The sequence below is a fragment of the Heliangelus exortis genome, chromosome 1 (assembly GCF_036169615.1).
Source record: "Heliangelus exortis chromosome 1, bHelExo1.hap1, whole genome shotgun sequence".
Classification (NCBI taxonomy): Eukaryota; Metazoa; Chordata; class Aves; order Apodiformes; family Trochilidae; genus Heliangelus; species Heliangelus exortis.
Window position 1 is genome coordinate 158,802,844 of NC_092422.1, and position 19,014 is coordinate 158,821,857.

At 37.6% G+C, this 19,014-nt stretch overlaps 2 long non-coding RNA genes across 8 annotated transcripts in view; one reads left to right on the forward strand and one right to left on the reverse strand.

The window, feature by feature from the left end:
• Positions 1-19,014, forward strand: part of LOC139791272 (uncharacterized) — a 294,536-nt gene that overhangs the window by 140,149 nt on the left and 135,373 nt on the right. The window lies entirely within an intron of this gene.
• On the reverse strand, positions 1,755-18,797 carry LOC139791273 (uncharacterized). Its single transcript, XR_011723857.1, has 2 exons — positions 16,973-18,797; positions 1,755-6,717 (listed from the first exon to the last, which is right to left on the reverse strand). It is a non-coding gene; the product is annotated as an uncharacterized lncRNA (long non-coding RNA).

Here is a 19,014-nt window from a genome sequence, read left to right on the forward strand (position 1 = left end):
GTTTTTGCAGATAATGATGTGTGGATGGGGAAAAAGATAATAAAATAAACAAGGAAATGCATTCGTATGGTAAAGCATTATCGTATAATTTAGGTTCTTGCTAATTATTTGCGGGAGGGGAGCAGCAGGAGGTGACAAAGTAAACATACGTGTTTTTAAATATTTTTGTGAAGTTTGAGCATGAATTGATAACATTGTATCAGGTACAGTAGCTAGCTGGGACAGTGAATGATACCTCTTAAATTGGGGTGATCTTGTCTGCTTTTTTTGCCATTACTTGGGCCACAGAAAACATTTAAAAGTAGAAATTACTTCATTGGATCAAATCCACAGTCTAATTAATGCTAAGTCTACCCTGAGATTTCTTACAAAGGTTTGATTGGTAAGAGAGCAGAGTGTGAAGACAACCAACATTTGATCCTTTTGGAATATCTGTCCTTGTGAGAAAGTGGGACAGCTAGATCCCTTGGCCAATGTCTTTATTGTGGCTTTGTGCAAAGATCTTTATGGTCTTTCCAGCAAACAATCCCATTTAACACCATAATTTTGTAGGCTATGAATAGAACCATATTCCTTCAGGATCCCACTGATGTCCCTTAACAATGGACTGTGGCACTGATTTCCACATGCTCAGCTTGCACTTTGGAAAATAATGTATTCCCATAGTTTGAATTTACAGCTTATTTAACTGAATAATCTTCTATTCGATACTGGAAATAGGAAAGATAGCCCACAATTCCTGACTTTCAAAGCATGTATCTCTGACATGTTCCCTGTTGCTCGTGTGCACTAACATAAATAATCATTTGGTCTTCATATATGGCAGGCTTTTAATAAGTCAAATAATTTTGGTCCCCTGCCCTTAAAGAATCCTGTTAATTCTGTAGTGTTAATGAGGCAAGGTAAAAAGAACTGTAGATTACTTTCTCTATAAAGTTATTTCCCTGGCAGGGATATATTAGAGCAATAATGTTTTCAATGCAGTGTTCTGTGGGTTTTTTGCATGCATTGTAAAATTTGGCTTATTTGACATCGCAGCTACATGAAAGCTTTCATCAACATTTTATGATTGCACCTAGGTCTTTTGCCTTTGCTGAGAATGTTGCAATATTATTTCCTTAGCAATTATCAAAAAAACATTTATCATGTTTCACATTCCCTCAACTTTGTTCAGCCCTTCAGTTACCCTCACTTGTCAGATTTGCTGCTTTGTTTTACAGCTGATCTTTCCACACTGCTAACTAAAGTTAAAAGCTGATACCAGCATGGTCTCTGAATGCAACAACTATTAATCTTTTTCTTCTTAAAATGCCTTTTTATTAATACATTTTACTTTTGGCTGCTTAGCTCATTTGTAATGTTGATTCCAGCTTTCAGTAATGGTTCCTCTGTTTTATTTATGGCCTTTATGATACACATTATCAAAGCCCATTTGAAAGGTCAAATAAATAATTATTTCTGCAGATGCACTCCAAGTTTAAAAAAAGACATTTTTTCATTATGTTACCAATGTTATTTTTCTCTTCTTTATGTAATCTCTACTTAGGCGTTGAAGTTATAATCTTCTAAAGTAGCCTTACAGTCAGTTTACTAAATGCTGGAATTCATTGGCATGTAACCTGGATCATCATTTGTGGCTATTTTTAAGGAATGCTACCTATTCATTTCTGATAAGAAAGTGCATATTTTTTTGTAGGAAACCCTGCCTCCAGCCTTGGGCTGTGTATGTATCTGTTCCTCAGAATGGCTTGCTTTTTAATTTACCTTTTTTTTTTTTTTTTTTTTTTTTTTGGCACTTTCTGTTTTGGGATCTTCGTGATCTGCTATTGTTTCATCCTTTACTTTGACAAGCATTGATTAATGGGATTTGTTCACTTGAATATCCCAGATTTTTCTACCTGTAGTAAACTTGAAAGCTTCTTTTTAAGCTAAAAGGTGTCTTTGGGTCTGTCTGGATTTATGGGCCTCAGGAGATAAAGAGGAATATAAGGTAGCATTAGTACAGCTCCACCCCACAAAAAATGGACTATGCATGAATTCTGTGTCACGTTTCTTCTGTTTTTCTCTTAAAGAGAAGGGACATCTTCTTCTGTAACTTTCTAGAGTGGAGTTTTTACTTCTCATCTGGAAGGTAGAGTGGCTGTTGGCTGGTCTGAAAGTGAAAGAGAACTGGAAAATTAAAGACTTAGGAGGTATAGTCTTGAGTTTCCATGGAAAGAAGTAGCGGGTATACAGTTTTAGGGGTTTTTGTGTTTCTTTTTTATACCCCAGACCAGGAACCCAGCCAACAAGAAATGTTAGTGTGGTCATACAGGATGAGAAAGGATGAGTTTACTCTCTTGCATGAATAAATACCTCAAGGTCATTATCAGCTCTTATCTTTTCTGCAGTGTTTTTTCTCCGCTGTATTCACTCCCTTTGTTTCCCATACTATTTCAGACTTGCCAGACAACTGTTGTACACTTTTCCTCCTTCTAATGTATGACAATAAATTGTCCTTACATTTTTGGTTCAGCCCTTATGCTCCTAATCTCAATTTTAGGTATTCCTTTCTAAGTATATTTTTTGTTTTAGTTGTTTCGGATCAGTGCTTTTGTTTCTTAGAAAAGGTACCCCTTTACCTTAACCTGTTATGAAGCTTTTTTTCAGTAGTCTGCCTTTGTCCACCTGCTTCTGTGTCTAGGGATTTTATTACCCTTTTTCTGATATGCTTTGCCTGCCTAACCTTTCATGCATAAAAGCAGAGTGTTCCCATTGAAGTCAATGGAAATATTCGATGAACATATTATGTGGCAATATGGTACTGTATTTCAAAGTAACTTGTTTTGAATACCTGTGGCACATTTTTGTTTTTCTGTAGGTGCTTGTTTTGCTCTGGACACAGCCTTTTCTAAACTTGCTGTCTGTCAAGGCTTTCTGACTCCACTGTTCTCTCTCTGACTCCTGGTATATAGTAAAAAGCCCAATATTTTTATACTGGATCCCAAACAGCAGTCACTGGGAAGCATATTATTAGATTCAGTTGTTCCAGGCAAAGAAGTGGAGGAATAAGAAAATCTAGAAGAATACCAATCTTTCATCCACATGCAGTGGAAATACCACCCATCACGGTGCAAACACATGGTTTGGAAGTTTCTTTTTGCTTGGCCATTTTGGAATCTGTTCTGAGCCATCTGAGCTAAACCCTATGCTCCCCAGTGGGACGTGAACGCTGAGAAGTTTCTCCTTTCGGTTTTCCTGATGACAGTAAGTTTCCCTCTCTTCTAGTGGAGTGATGAAAGACCCCTGACCATAGAAGCAAGCAACCACAGTGGTTGATGAAGAGGGAAGTGATCTTTTTCACAAACAGACAGAACATAATAAGGTGATTATAATGTTATAATAATTTTTATTGGATTCTTGATTTAATTTTATCTGTTCAGATCTTTTAAAGTTACTTGAAATGCACGTGTTCCTAAAGAAGCCTGCAAACAGGGAAAGTAGCCTCTTAGGTATCTTGAAGAGTAGTGCAAAGAATCTTCCTTCCTTGTCCTGCCTGATGCTTATGGGTTCAGGGCTAGCAGAAAAGATGGGAAAGAGCAGAATGTACCAGTGTGCATGCAGGCTGGAGGTAATGAGACCCCAGCTTGTCACGCCTGATGCGTTAATTAACCTGCTGGAGACTAGATTGCTGCATGTATTACTGTGGATTCAAAAATAGCTGTTTGGCACAAAACATCAGAGAAGTGAAGGGCAACCTTTTCCCCGGCCTTTCATATAATCCATGCAGTGATCTCTTGTACTGTGCTTCTCTAGGACCTTGTATTTTGGAACCCTGTACTCCCTGTTCTCCTTTCAAAGTCAGCTGGCATGGTGGGTGATCTAGTGCTGATTTTGACTGCATTTAGCTCCTCTGGGATTATTCTGTGGTGCTGAGCTCTCTGCTCCAAAGTCTTTGATGAGCTTGGACTCCCTGCCTGACCTTATTCCTATTGTTTTCTTTTGAAACCTCTTGCAAAGTTCAGCTTTGTGAGAAGTGCTTCTGCCTCAGAATAGAGAGGGGAAAATATCTTAGTCTAGGCCACTCCCTTCCACGTGCTCTTCTTGTCCCATCCTGGCCAAGTACCCGATGGAAACATCTGCATCCCAGTGAGTGATATCACCACAGATGAGGAAACCAAAGCACAAAGCAAAAGTTGGGATCATCAAGCAGGCCAGAGGATTAGAGGTGAGAACGGAGAGGAGGCAATCCAGTGTGCTGTCTTAATTGGTCATGTTGCCTCTCATATGCCACCAATGCAGAATTAATTCAGCCATTTCATTAATAGTTTGTATTAACAGTGATGCTCTAAGGTATTATAAAAAAAGTTGATAATGTACAGCTGAGCAGCCAAAAGATGTGCTTATTTAGACTGATTAAGCCAAGCTATCAGCATATGATTTCTCACAGGCAGCATATTTTCTCTTTATTTTCTTCAGCTTCTTTTTTGCAAGTGAACCATCCTGGAGTTAGCAAATGTCTACACTGTTCATGTACTATAGGATAGTTTAAGATTGACATTTATAATAGCTACAAAAGATTACACTTCCTAATAACCACTTCAAGACACAAACTTCAATAAATCAACTCCGAACTTGAAAAGGAGATTTAAAAGAAAAAAAATGTATTGAGGTAATATTTTTCACTTAAAAATTTTTTATAACTTTAAAATAACTTCAAAACAGCTGGCTAGCTATGCAGAAATGAACCTGGTTTGGGAAGGAAGACCATGTGAAGTTCATAACTACTGTTGCTCTGGAATTAATGTACCAATGAGCATTGGCAGCGTTAAGGTGTCTCTATTTTGAAGGGGGGCCGAGGGGGAAGTCAAATGATTTAGTGACTGAAGAGAGTTGCCACTTGCATGAGCTCCATCCCTAGGGATATGACCTTTTTAATCCTCTTTAGTTAATGTATTGGTGATCTTTACTTAGGCAGAGTAAACAGTGCTGTTCTGAACAAAGGGGAGGTCATGCTTCCTGCATTACACTCTGACCCCGGGGTCGCGGCCTTTGTTCCCTTCTCAATGGGAATTGCTCTCAGAGGGCCACCACAAAATGGAGAACTAATTTAGGCACGTGCTGGCAGAGAATGGCAGAGTATCAGGTTTGCCTCACCCAAACCTCCGAGCGTGCAGCAGTCACAGCGAGAGTCAAAGTCAGACTGTTTCAAAGACATTATTATTAGCTCTTTACTTACCAGTGGCTGTGGCACTTAATCCCTAGTTGAACTAAATATATTGCTTGGGTCTTCCCCCGCCATGCTGCCAGTAATTCAGTTTCTCTGTTTTCTGCCTTTTAAACCTTTTTTTCTTTCCCCCTCCTGGATTCTTCAAATGAAGACACATCAGACTAGTGGAAATTAGATAATTTTTTATTGAAAGAAAGAAACTGCATGGCAATTGCAGCATTAAACTTGGGCCTCTGAGATCTCAAAATAAGCATTGTTTCTTATCCTGTAAGGAAACATGATGCTGTGTCCCAGCAGGTTGTATTCATCACTTCTTTCATAACATTTTCTGCTTGTTGCACCAAGTAAATACACACGCATGCATGCAGGGCCCTGTGAAGCCAAATCTGGTAAGTGTGGGGTAAAGTCAAACTGAACAAGGATTTCCTCAGATTTATCCCTAATTCGATGCAAAAATGCTGATTCTTTTTCTTTTTCTTCCAAAAGTAACTGGTAGCAAAATGTGATGTATCTCATTTTTAGTTTGTGTGACTAGGTAACATCTATAAACATAAAAGCTGAGATACATTTATTTGGGAGACTTGACTATAGCAAACCACCACCTTTTACTGAAAGTTTATTAAATTTCATCTATATGCTGCTCTTTGCTCTTTTTTTTTTTTTTTTTTTTTTTTTTTTTTTTCTCTTTGCATCAAATCTGTGAAGTACAATGGTAGGCCATAAAATAAATGTAATATATAAACATAAGTTCAGTCAAAATAATGCTTTTCCACATTTCTTCCTATCATCAAAACAAGAAAACAGAACCCCTTGATTGCAGATGACAGCCAACTTGTAAAACAGCAGGGTTAAAACTGAGCACCAGGGATGTGTGTGTACTGGGGGGAACTTCTGTTGCCCTCACAAAAATAAGTAATAGTGTAAGCTTTGAGGCTTCTGTGGCTGTCAATATGAATAGGATCAAGGCAAAAAATGCATATAATGGTAAACTTTAACTCTCAGACTTGAGTATTTCTGAGCTTACTAATTTTGTGGTTTGCTGTGTATTTTTCTTTTCATGTTTTACACTACTGTTAATCCCTGGAAGGCTCCACTGTATCAGCATAATGGAGTTCAGGGTGGCTACATCTGGTGCTACTGTTGGTTTAGGGTACAATCCTGCAAATGCTAGCTGCTGGGCTGCTTGCAGTGGCAAACTCTTGATGGTTTTTAGACCACTTAAAGTAGTTTAAGTAGTAACCCATCCAATAGATACTTTTCAGTCCATGTCTTCTCTATTATTGTGGGCACCTCTCATGTTCAGTCCACCTTTGTGGAGCTGGAGGCTTCACCGTGCTTGGTGTGGCTCAGTCCTGCCTGGGGCTGGCAGCAGGGTGAGGACAGGAGATCCCCAGCTCCTCCACCTTTCCCACAGCACCTTTCTTCTGAGGCCATCCCAAGCCATGGTACAGGGCTGGACAGAGAGGACTGGTAGTACTGCTGCGTTTGCTGCACAGATTTTCTTCTCTCTGGAGAAGAGAGTACGCTGATTTAGTAAACTGTTACAGATTTCCAGGGTTGGTTGTTCCCCTCCCCGCCCTGTCCTTCAGGTTATGTGCTGTGATAGGCATTTGCCCCATATAGAATAATGTAACTCATTTTTGTGTAAGAGAGTAAAATTTTCTCTGTTTTTCTCGTTTGTCATTTTGTTTCTTTTCCAACCCAGTCGTTTCAAGTAAAACGTTGTTTCCCTTAATTGCTTTGATTTGGTGCTATTTAAACAAACACTTCTAATAATTTAGGCTTAGATTTTAAAAGTGCATTTTGTAACACAGCAAAATAAGCAATTTAAACAAAAGTAATGGCTAAGCAACTTAAACATCATGCCCTTTTAATGAAAAGTTGCGGTCAATGCTGAGTCAAATGTGAGCAGCAAAGTTAGCACATCAGCAGCAAGTGACACTGACTACAGCAATACTGAAACCAACTCTTCTGGGTCCTTTAATCATTACTTGAAATTCCCTGAGTTTACTAGCTTTTGAATTTAATGGAAGCCAGAGGGAAAATGTGTATTTACTATACCTGTTATCCAATAAAAGCAGTAGTATTGGGTTAGCGTACGTATATTCCTCACTTGTGTTAAACAGTTGTAATTAATACAATACTAATGAAAATACAGGGTTCATCCCTTTTCAGCATGTGTCCTTCAGTATTAGTATTTCTTTTCTGTTATCTGCAGGATTTTAAAGACTAAAGAGAGCGTCAGGGCAATGTCTGTTGCATTTTTTTGTTTGTTTTGATTTGGTTTCTTTTTTTTTTTTTCCTTAAAGTATTGGTACAGTTGTGCTTTGTTTGGAGGTAATGAACTGTAGGAGAATTTTAAAATGTGGACAGCTGCTTAGAGAAGAAAAAAAAAACAAAAAACCCCCACAACAACAACAACAAAAAAAACCCTACTCAACCAATATTAAAATTTTAAAATATTTATGTTTCTTCACAAAGACATTGGAACCTTACAATAACTGTAGTAAGTTCCTGGTTGTAAAGAAAACTAATTTTTTCTTGGAGGGTAGTAAAAATTTTCAACATGCAATATAATAATATAATAAATATAATATAATATAATATAATATAATATAATATAATATAATATAATATTGTTTGTTTTACTGTTTCAAAAAAGGGTGTTATCCCTGGCAAAGTTTGGATTAATAGAATGGGCAGAGAACAGTCTTTTAGTGGCAGCATTTTCTCCAGCTACTATATTTGGTACAGCTTAACAGTGATCAATACTTTACTCATTTCTTAGACAGAGGTCTTACTAACAGAATGATTATATCCTGTATTATTTTTCTAGATTTGCTTTATCAAAATTGTTTCCAAAAGTGACCCTTGCAGTGCAAATTAAGAATAATTCATATTTAACACCTTCCTCCGTTAGGCAACTGTTGTACACCTGTCTATTCTGCTTCTGATTTTGAGCCATTTCTATAATGCTGATGATTTCCTTGATCCTTTTGACAATGACTTGCAATATATCACTGTATCTAAGGGGAGAAAAAAACCCTAAAATTATCTTTTAGAGCATGAGTTTGGTCAAACTTACAGTGGGCTATAGAAGTTACCAAATCTATTTTTTACTTTTGGAACATAAACATTTTTCTAAACACTCAACTGCCAGATATATACTTAGGCCCAATGTAACTCAGCAAAATTCATTTGAAGAAATGTTTGCTTGCCTGGTTTGTCTTCTGGTAAAATCTCTTCTTCTGCTTTTTTCTGTTGAATACTTGAATAAAAAGAAATACATGAAAGTTTCTAAATGCTGTGTGATAGCTGTGTATCATACATCGGTATGTGTGTGGTTTTGAAATTAGTATGAGGGTAAACAGAAAAATGCAAGGCAGACTTCAGTTGCACCTGTAAAAATAAAAATGTTGTCTGTGAAACTGCATTGCTGTATTTTTCTGCTGTACGAGACCATCCTTGTTTTTTCCACTGGCATTACCCACTTTGGAAAGAAAAATGTATGACAACCTCAAAATGGCGTTCTCTAATAGGAAGTAATGTAATATTTCCAGCACAAAATGGCCTTTTAAAAATAGATTTCCAGTAACATTCTTAGCCTGATTAAGGTTGTGGCCTTTAGCTGGACAGTAAAAGCTGAACAATAATACAGTAAATCTGATATTCCTTTGAAAATTTTCTTCTGTATTTGTGGGATATTCATGTGTTATATATGAATGTGTGTAAAGCACAATATTAACACAAAATTGTGTTTTATGAGTCCCCACAATGAATCTTAAGTATTTCTTTTCCTTTCCCCTCTGCACTGAAAAATCGAAACCACTGCCAGCTGAGTACTGAAACAACATTGTGGTGTCCAGTGCTTAATGAGACAAAATCCCTGATTTTAATGTCAGTCCTGACACAGGTCTTACATTCAGGTAGTCACAGAGGTGAGGCGGTATGGTAATATTGAAGGGAGAAAATTACTGCGGCTGTTACTATCAGCTTCTTTTTTATAGTTCTTCTGATACATTTTAGATACAGTAACATTTTTTAATACTATGTTTATTTGTATAGCTAGAAAAAGAATTAGTCCTCAAGCATGTCTTCTATGAGCTTCCTGTAACAAAGTAACCCGTTATTAGTAATCTTTAGGCTGCATTATTAAAACGCTGTCATTTCTGTTGAGCTGTATTATGTAAAATGAATATTAATTTACAGTCTTGTTCTGATAGTATTTATACTTGCCGGGCTGTTGTAACATGAGACCATAAAATGCTTACATACGCATAGATACTTCATATATAGGTCTACCATAATGCACACATGAATGTGTGTGGGCATATACATGCAGAAGAGATGAAGTACATAATTTTTTAAACATATTTGTTGGGGAAAGGGGGAATTGTTTAGTTTTTTAAAAAATAAGTGATGGAAGTAATAGGGGCTTGAGATCGCAACTTCAATTTTGGTATTTGGCTTCAAGCATTTTTGAAAAGCAGATGTATTTCTAATCGAGACAGCGAGAGTTGTCTCTATTTCAAACCAAGTCTCACTGCCCTGTTGCCAAGAGGCAAACTTTTCCCTTTTTTTTTATTTTATTTTTTTCCCTGCACAATTTTCCTACTAATTTACTTTTGTTTCAATAAAAAAGACTGTGCAGTTTTCTTGAAATTTTGGGGGGACCAAGAAAAATCTAATTGCATTATATTTCTGTTGATAACATTTTCATTTAAGAGTTGACCTTTTCACATTTCAGTGCTTTTATCATCCATCTAAAATCTCCAGTAAAACATATTTATGCCCTAGGAAAAAATGGTTAAATTTGTAACTTTGTAAATTTCCACAGATTAGTCACTGATATCCCCTGGGAATTTTCAGTGTTCTGAAAAGGAACTCTTCAGCTTAAAAACGTAGTTCACTGAATAAGTCTGGAAGCAGCTTTTTACCATTCTCCTTTTTTTTTTTTTTTTTTCCCTTTTCATTGATGCCAGTGTTGCTGTTCATAATGTACTTTATTGGCATAGATTGCATAGAAAAAGCTCCATTGAATGTTTTCCTTTTAAGAGTGTTTGTATTGGTTTTATCAGGTTGTAATAAACTTAAATAACCTTTATTAAATTATGGCATATATTTAATCTGATTAGATTCCGATTCGTCTTTTTGAAAGCAAAATGAGAAATGATAACAAAAAAAGGAGATATTTTTGCAATAAACTAACGGTTTCCTGGCAACATTGAAATTACCCTCTCTTTTTAGAAAACATTTTACATGCCGTGTAGTGTAAGAGTAACATAATATAGGGCTCTCTTCTTGCTATATGAACAGAAATGGTTCCTTTCAGAGCATGATGCTGAGTTGAGGCCTTGGTGCATCTGCTCTGGAGTGCAGCTGCTGATGGTGGAGTGATTCTGAACTTCTGCTGATGCCCACTGCCTAATGCTGAGCCTTGTTCCCAGGCTGGTTTTGGGAGTGGGGCACTTGTCCATTCAAATTTGCTAAGATCCTTTCTGTGGTTTTTGTCATCTTTGTCAAATGTGAAATGTGGGCATACATACATATATATCATGGAATGCTGAAATGTATCTCTTTGTGGGAATACATCTTTCTTTACAAAGGAAGTACAGAATCACACGTGGCTGATGTTGTATTTACTAGAACTGAAAAGCAGAATAACGTATAAGTTACTCTTATATATGTTATCTTATAATGGTTAAAGCTGAATGTGTAAATTTAGGCATCCCTTCAAAATGTATGAAATTTAATAATGCATATCTGGCAACTTTAGTAACTACAACACGACAGGTCGGGAAAAAAACCCAAATGACTCTCACTTAATGGAAGCAAATTCTAAGAAGTACTGAAGTGAAGATTGTGTTCTTTTTCCACAACTATAATTCATACCTGCAACTGATAGAAAGAACGCAGAAAACTTTAGTATCTGTCCAGATAAATACATTAGTACTTTCAATAGGATTACTACTCTCTTAACATTGTATAAAACACTAATGTGTCATTAGAATTCAGGTTAGGGTATATTTTTTTAAGAGGGATTTAAATTTAGTAGTGCCAGTATACAACATTAGAGTTTGAGATTTCTGTGATATTCTAGATAGCTAATTTAGGTGGATGAATCTAAAATGTACCTTATATATCATATATTTAAGTTTTAATGGGCTGAAGGAAAAGATATATTTATTTGAACCTTTAAACTGGCTACATAAAATAGATACCATACTAATACTCAGCTTATAAACAGATTGTGCCCCTAAGAATTCCCTACCTACAAATATTTTGGATTAAGTATCTTTATGCGTACTAAATAATTGCAACTGTGCTATGAATATGTTACTATATTGGAAATCCCTTTTTATTTTCTTAAAAATTATGCACATTTTTCATCTTTGATAACATTTCACTACCAAAAAAAAAAAAAAAAAAAAAAAACAAACCAAAAAACCCAAACCAAAACCAAACAAAAACCCAAACAAAACAACTCAATAATAATAACAAAAAAATATCAAACAAACTAAAGAACCCCACAAACAAACAAACCACACTAAGGAATTTACTTTTTATGTCATTTTTGTTCCCATTACAAATCACTTTGTTCAGTATTGTGGCACACTATTGTAATTAAAAAAAAAAAAAAAGAAAAAAAAAAAAGAAAAAAAAATGCTTTTAATATCACAGAACCTGGTCATGGGACAATTATTGACTAGTTTAAAACCCTTCAAGTAACTTACAGTATAAAGTTATTTTAATCCCCTTTAGACCTAAGAAATTTCATGTTCTCATTACAGATTTCATCATGTACATATTCTTACTTTTTTCATCTTACTGTTCTCTGAAAAATTTTAAGTGTGTTGTTTGCCTTTCTTTTCCTCCTTTATTTTAATTTTTTTTTTTTTTTTTAAATTATGTCACTTTTCTTTCCTGCGGTAGCTATTTCTGCAGGGCATCCAACTGTAAGCAGAGGCGTTCATTTAAATAAACGGAGGGATGCGTTTTGAACTCCGGTAGCTTGTTTTCTAACAGTGTGCTCCCAGTGATACCGAGAGAAAAGTATTGCCAGGACAAGAATCTTTTACACCATTCACTGCTGAAGGTACAGAGGTGCCGGCTGGTGAAAGGAAAATTAAAAAAAAAAAAAATCTCTTCGTATTTCTAGCCTGGGAAGTGCATGTGCAGCGCAGACCGTTCCCGGCTGAGAGCCGCCCCCCCCTCCCATCTCTCCGGGCAGAGGTGGGAACCTGCAGCCCGGCTCCGGGCTCCGGGCTCCGGGCAGCAGCCGTGACCCCCGCGGGCCGCCCCGCCGGCTGGAGGCTCCTGCAGCCGGGGGAGGGGAAGGTGTTGGCTCCACCGAGGCCCCGGCGGGGCTGCCGCTCACCTGCAGCCGGTAGGAGCGGGGCCGGAGCCGGGGCCGGGGCCGGGACCGGGGCCACAGGCGGCACCTGTGCCGGGCCGGGAGGGGGGAGCGGCGTGGCGGGGCTGGCAGGAAAGAAGGAGTCAGAGGAATCCCGAGTGTGGAGCAGTATTGTCTGCTCTCAGCGTGAAGAATAAATTACAGTCTGTCAGAGCAGGAATTAACAGTGCCAGGGGAAACTGGCTGTACTGTAAAGCTCAGTTACGTTTTCAGTAAAAATCAAATTGGGCTATTTTACAGCTGAGGAGCTTGCTTCGTATCTGGCCACAAAAACAGGCACTACTATGCCATTGTTTAGTTTCCAGCTTGCAACTCCTTCGCAAATATGTATTTGCACTCAAAGTAGCCTCCAGGAACTTTGTAGCGTGTTTATGAGAAGTAGAAGCCAGGAAATAAAATCTTTTACTGGGCTTTGGTTTGCTGATGCTGATGTACATTTTCATCAGTAATCAGGTATATAAGCAAAATATTAACACCATCAGTTTCAAGCATACAGCTCTACAGTTAAAGAAAAAAAGGAAAAAAAAAAGAAAAAAGAAAAAAAAAAAAAAAGAAAAAAAGAAAAAAAAAGTTGCAGGATAAACAAAATTGTGTTGGTAATATCCTTTAAAAAACTGCTAATTCAATGCACTGGTTTTCTTAAAAAAAAAAATTAAAAAACAAACCACTTGTCCTACTGCCAGAGTTTCATTTGTGTTGATACCAGTTTCATCCCAAGTTTGCTATAAAACATTACTGATAAAATACGGTGTACTGAAGGAAGTGTTTTAGCAAAATGCTTCATTCTGTTTTAAAGTGAGGAATGTGGAAATAGATCCTTGTTGAGCTTGCCTTTACCATTCAGAATCACTTCAAAATCATCTTTATCTGGTATTTAAATGTTATTCCTCATAATTTAATACACCAATGATCCATTGGAATTAAAGCTGGTTATTCAACAGCAGAATAGAAATAAACTGTACAGTGTATAATTACTGTCCTTTCTATGAAGCATGCACTAGCTATAATCCCACAGAGCACCTTAGGTCCCTTTAGGGAACTGTGGACCAGACTGCTTTGCTTTGATTTTTTTTTTTAAATTAGTTTTTTTGATCCCTGGAGAGTGTCCTTAGAAAGAAAAGCTCTCCAAACATTAAGCTATTCTTGGGGATGTCTTTTTTTTTATATCGCAGGCATAGTGAAATTATTTTAATGATACAATTAAAAAAAAAATCCAGAAATGTGAATTTACACCTAGCTTAATCCTAAAAAAGAGATATGTTGGTTTGGATTTTTTTATTTTTTAATCACGTACCTGGTAATTTTTTATTAAAAGTCTTTGGAGGTTGTTAGCTCAGAAAACACCCCATACTGAAAATGAGCTATATTACTTAGGAAAAAAAAATCATGAACCTGTTTAGAGCTGTCTTGATGTGTGCATTGCATAAAAATGAGATGAAAGAGCAAGAGATACCACTCTTGAGTTAAAATATAAGCAAATAAATTAGTGCATAGCAGGCGTATCTATAATGAGTTTTGAATAGACAGAACTTGTGATAAGGGGAAGGAGCGAGTTTATAAAATTATTTAATAGTATAAACTGTGTTGTGAAAATATTGCTTATTACTATTTCTGTAATTTGAATTTACTCAGGCATATTGAATCTTAAAACAATCCATCCACTTCCCTTTATAGAATTCAATTTCTATTAAGTGAAACTTAGAAACTGGACGTCACTGAATTGTTTTCCACTTTCCCACATCCTTATTTTTTAGTATTGCGGTAACCGAAACTTAGAGGACTTTCAGTCTTGTTTTACGACTGTGGTGACAGATATAATGCATTTATATATCTCCTTGAAAAATTTATAACTTTCAGTGAATGAATCTGAGTCATAATTGTGTAAAGACGATGTACTTTTAACCCTCCAAATGCACCAGAATTATCCCGGTTGTGAGACAGGCAAAAGCAGAGATGAACTCAGCTTTTTTTCACATTTATAAAAAAAGGGAGAAAGAGAGGGATAGGTGTCAAGAGTAAAGAATAAGGTGATCTGTACTTGTATAAAGAAAGTTCAAAAATAAATCAGGTAAAAATAGTGGCTGAGAAAAAGGAGAAAAGGAATTTGGAAAATCTATTAAATTCAAGTAAAAGACTATCAGCTAAGCTATTCACATATTTGAGTCTGATTCTTCCCTAAAAAGCAGGTCTGTCTTTCATAGTACATTGTCTTTAAAGTTGTTGAATGCACTATTGCATATAATCTCTTTTTTCTTTTTTTCTGTGTAGGGCTAACATTTTCATCTGTGCATGTTCTGTTAAAGTGGATACTATCACAAATGTCAGGCCATTATTTTTAAACAAAAATGATAAGATTTTAGCTGGACATTATGGCTGTCTGCTTCTAAGTCTGTTATCCGGAAATATTGCTTGCTTTTACTTTTTAACCACCCAGCGTTTTGCTTACACATCCTCTGCATCCACAGTCTGAAATAGATACCAAGAGATACCAAAGTTATTAGAAGAGGTCAGAATCACCAGGTGTCATTTTACTGAAATAAAATTCTGTGGGAAAGTTACTGTTTAAATATCTTGTCAGCTATGTCCTGATAATCCCTAGCATGCTTTTACTATAATTCCCTAAAAATAAATATTAAAAACATTTTGTGGTTTCACACTATTAGGAAAAAACCCCAAAAAACAAAGCAAAAACAAAAACAAAAAACCCCCAAACCAGCGGTAAGAGTAAACCATAGAACATATATTTGGCTTAAAAAAGAAATGTTTATTCTCCTCAGAATGCCAGTGGTTGAGCATTTTCATGAGATTTGAGGCTGAGTAAAAATATGTAACAGGGATTCCTTAAATATGTCACTGCAGTAGTTGTTCAAGATGTGGCACAGCCAGCCAGTTCTGAGAAACTCACATGTGCCACCCTATACTTTCTTGACTTGGCTAATATTATGCATTTTAACAGAGTGATCAAAGTCAGGCCTGAAAACAACAAAATGGGTTTTCATATGCTTGGTGATGTATAGGTGAAAAGTATGTTCCCCCAAACACAGTGTATACTGTTCTTAATAGAGCTTACTTCTGCCAGTCTTACCAGTTAGGCAGAGCACATAACAGCTCTTGGAATGGCTGTATTACAAACTATAATATATTGTAAATAGTATTAAGTCTTTGTCACTGTAATTACCAAAGCTGAGCATTTAAATACTGCATTTTTTAAAATTATGTGAGTTTGTGTAAGAAGACAATGCATCTTGGAAGAGATCTATGACTCGGAAGACCTCTGCTCCATTTTCCAGGATAATGCATTTTAAGCAGAACACTGGAGAGCAGCTTCTTTGGGTAGGATCTGAGAGTTACACGAGATAGAAACTCACATCTATCAGTTTTCTTCTGCCATTGCATTTTTTTATTACCTCCTGATCAGTATTTAAAGGAATAAAGTATCAATTAATATATTTTCCCCTGAAGAATATTTTTAGAAGTCTTAGAAATACATACTGTTGACTTTTCCAAGTAGTTGAAACTGCCTAGCTGTTTAAGAACTAAATCAGGAAACCAATGATAGCATAAGCAAAGTAAATACTAAATGAGAGAGACAACTATGACTTTCCTTAAGTAAACATGTGATCCCTTTTTTCTTATGGCAACATATTTTCCACAAAGAAGACTCCTCAAGGTTGAAACCTGTGCAGTCTCCTTTTTTTCTTTCCTTTTTTTCCACCCCTCATGTAGGGCAAATCAAATGCTTGACAACGTTTTTTGTTAGGAAAGCCCATGAAAAAAAAAAAAAATTTGAATATACCAATAACAGAAAAAGTATATATATTTTTATTGAAACAAGGGGATTTCATTGGTTGAGTGAAATGGCGAGATGTGACGCAAAAGGACACTTGGACGGGTAGAAATGCTGATGTATGCCAAAGCAGGCGTACCAAGAAATGCTGTTGCTATGAGAGAAACAGAGGGAGAGAGAGGGAGAGAGATCGTGAGAGAGCAAGTTGTGGAGGCCTTATTTTTTCCTTTTTGGCTTATAGCACAGACTGCAACATCTCCATTTCCTAGCAGGGAGTGTCTAGAAGCTTTCGGCGGGCATTTTCATTAAACTGGCATTTAAAGGAGGGGAGGAAGGAGAGAGAGATGCAGGTCACCTTAGAGTACAAAAGCAATTGGAAAGTAGGAGGCTGTATATACTGAGCCAATGATCTGTGCTATGATAGATATACAAATTAGTACGACAGATGAAGCAGCTTAGCTCATTATCCACCTGATGGTATTAAGACTTACAATTCAAAATTACAAAATTAAAATGCACACACACACAGACACAGACAGACACACATTTATAATGACCCCACCTTTTCAGCTTGTGAATTATCCAGCTGGGATACCGACGTCTCTTGTGTAACATTCTTAAAGAGCTGCAATAAATTCACCTTGTGAGTCCATTAGTCTTAAAAGGGGGGAAATAATTTGCAGGATTTTTTTTTTTTTTTTTTTTTTTTTTTTTGTGTCTCTGCTTCGGCAAGGGGGAAAAAAGTTTGTGCTATGAACTTAGCCTAGCAGCTTCTGGAACGTGAGCCAAAAGGGGCAGGAAGTTGTTTTACAATAGCGTTACAGTGATCTGCCACAAATGGAAAAAGCCAAATGTTGGACTAGGCAAAGTAAAAAAAACATCCTTCTCTCCCTCATTTCCCTCCTTTTGCCCCTTAAGAGAGAAAAAGAGAAAGGAACATTGAGCTGGAAGTTCTTTTTCTTTTTTAATTACTTCTCGTAAGTAATGGAAAGATTATCTTCCTTGCATATTCCATGGCAAGCACGAGGGAAAGAAGTATCAAAGGGACGTTTAAAAAAATGCACTTGGTAACTAGCAACGGGACTTTTGGCACAATTCCTTGAGTTTGCTTGAGGTTATGGAGGGGGGATGGGAAGAAGAAAAGCAAGTCGACGCTGTACGTTTTCTTTAAAAAAGGGGAGGGGGAATGGAGAAAAAAAACTATATAAAAAAACTTTTTTTTTTTTTTTTTAAAAGAAATGTGTGTTGGTCCTCTGAAGCTCAATCCTCAGGCATTTGTGGCCCGTCTTTGCAGTCCGATATGTTTTTTTGTGAGTGTGTGTAAGCGCTCTCAATCAAACAGCAATCATGGCAGCTGTTTTTCTTCCAGCACAGCAGTTGAGCTGTCTCGCCCAAATGCTTATCAGCTTTTGACTCGGTGCCAAGATAGTTATAAGGGCCAAGCAGCCTGAGCTTGGCTGTGCAGCTGGTTTATAAGTGAGGGCATGAGAAAAGAAAATCACTAAGTTTTTTTGTCACATACAGTATTTGTTTTTTCAGATGTCCATTTTCAGCTCTGTGGGTTTGTGTTTTTTATTTTCATGCATGCTGCAGTTTTTCAGTCCTCGCAGACTGCTTTGCTACAGAGAGACATCTGTGTAAATGTAAAGAGGAGCTCTCTTCCCTCGGTTTTAATCCCGGAAGATATTTCTGTAGGACCTTCCTCCTCGTCCTCTTCCCCCCCCCACCCCCCACCCCTCCCCGCTCCTCCTTTCCCAATTAAAAGCTTCATTAGTCGCTCTGCACTGTCAATCCTACTGCCATAGCGCGGGTGCATTCACATTCCAGCGCAGCGCCTTTCCTCCCAGTTGCTGTTTTCCTCCCGGAGTGCCCTCCCGGCAAGGCCGTGCCCATCCCGCCCCCGGGGTGCTGGGCCGGAGGGGCGGCCGGGCGCTGGGCTCGGTGCGGGCTGCCTGCCTCTCGCTCTGCTCTGCGTATGATGAAAACGAGCCTGCTCACGCAGGGCCGTGCCTCTCTTTCATCATCAGCTCTAGCACTCTGCGTTTCGCTAGCTCACGTCCTCCTCCTCCTCCTCCTCTTCCTTGGCCAGATTGCTCCAGTCGCTCACAAGGGGGAGGCTGGACTCTGAAAAAAAAAAAAAAAAAAAAAAAAATGTTGCTGCTGCTCGCATTCCTGCTGCAAGGGCCTCCCCTTCAGACGGCCTTTGCCAGAGCAGAACTTTTAAAAATGCTGCAAATAGGATCTTCTTTTTCCTCTGCTTTATTAAACCCTCCTCTTCCACCGTTTAAGAACGGGGCTTATTTTCCGTCTCTCCTGCGCTGTGCTCGGCTGTACTGTATATCGCAATGTCGAGGTTAAAGCTCCAAGTATTTTCCTCTCCGCTGATCCTTTTCTCTCTCCCTCCCTCTCTCTCTCTCTCCTCTCTCTCTTTCTCTCTCTCTCTCTCTCTCCCTCTCCCTCTTCTCTCTCTCTCTCTGCTCTCTCTCTCCTCTCTCTCTCTTTCCTCCGTTAAAGAAATTGATTTCTTTGACTGAGCAATGAATCGGCCTTTGCTAGTTTGTATGCTGCTAGAATGAAGGCTTTTATTTGTGATTTTTTTTTCCC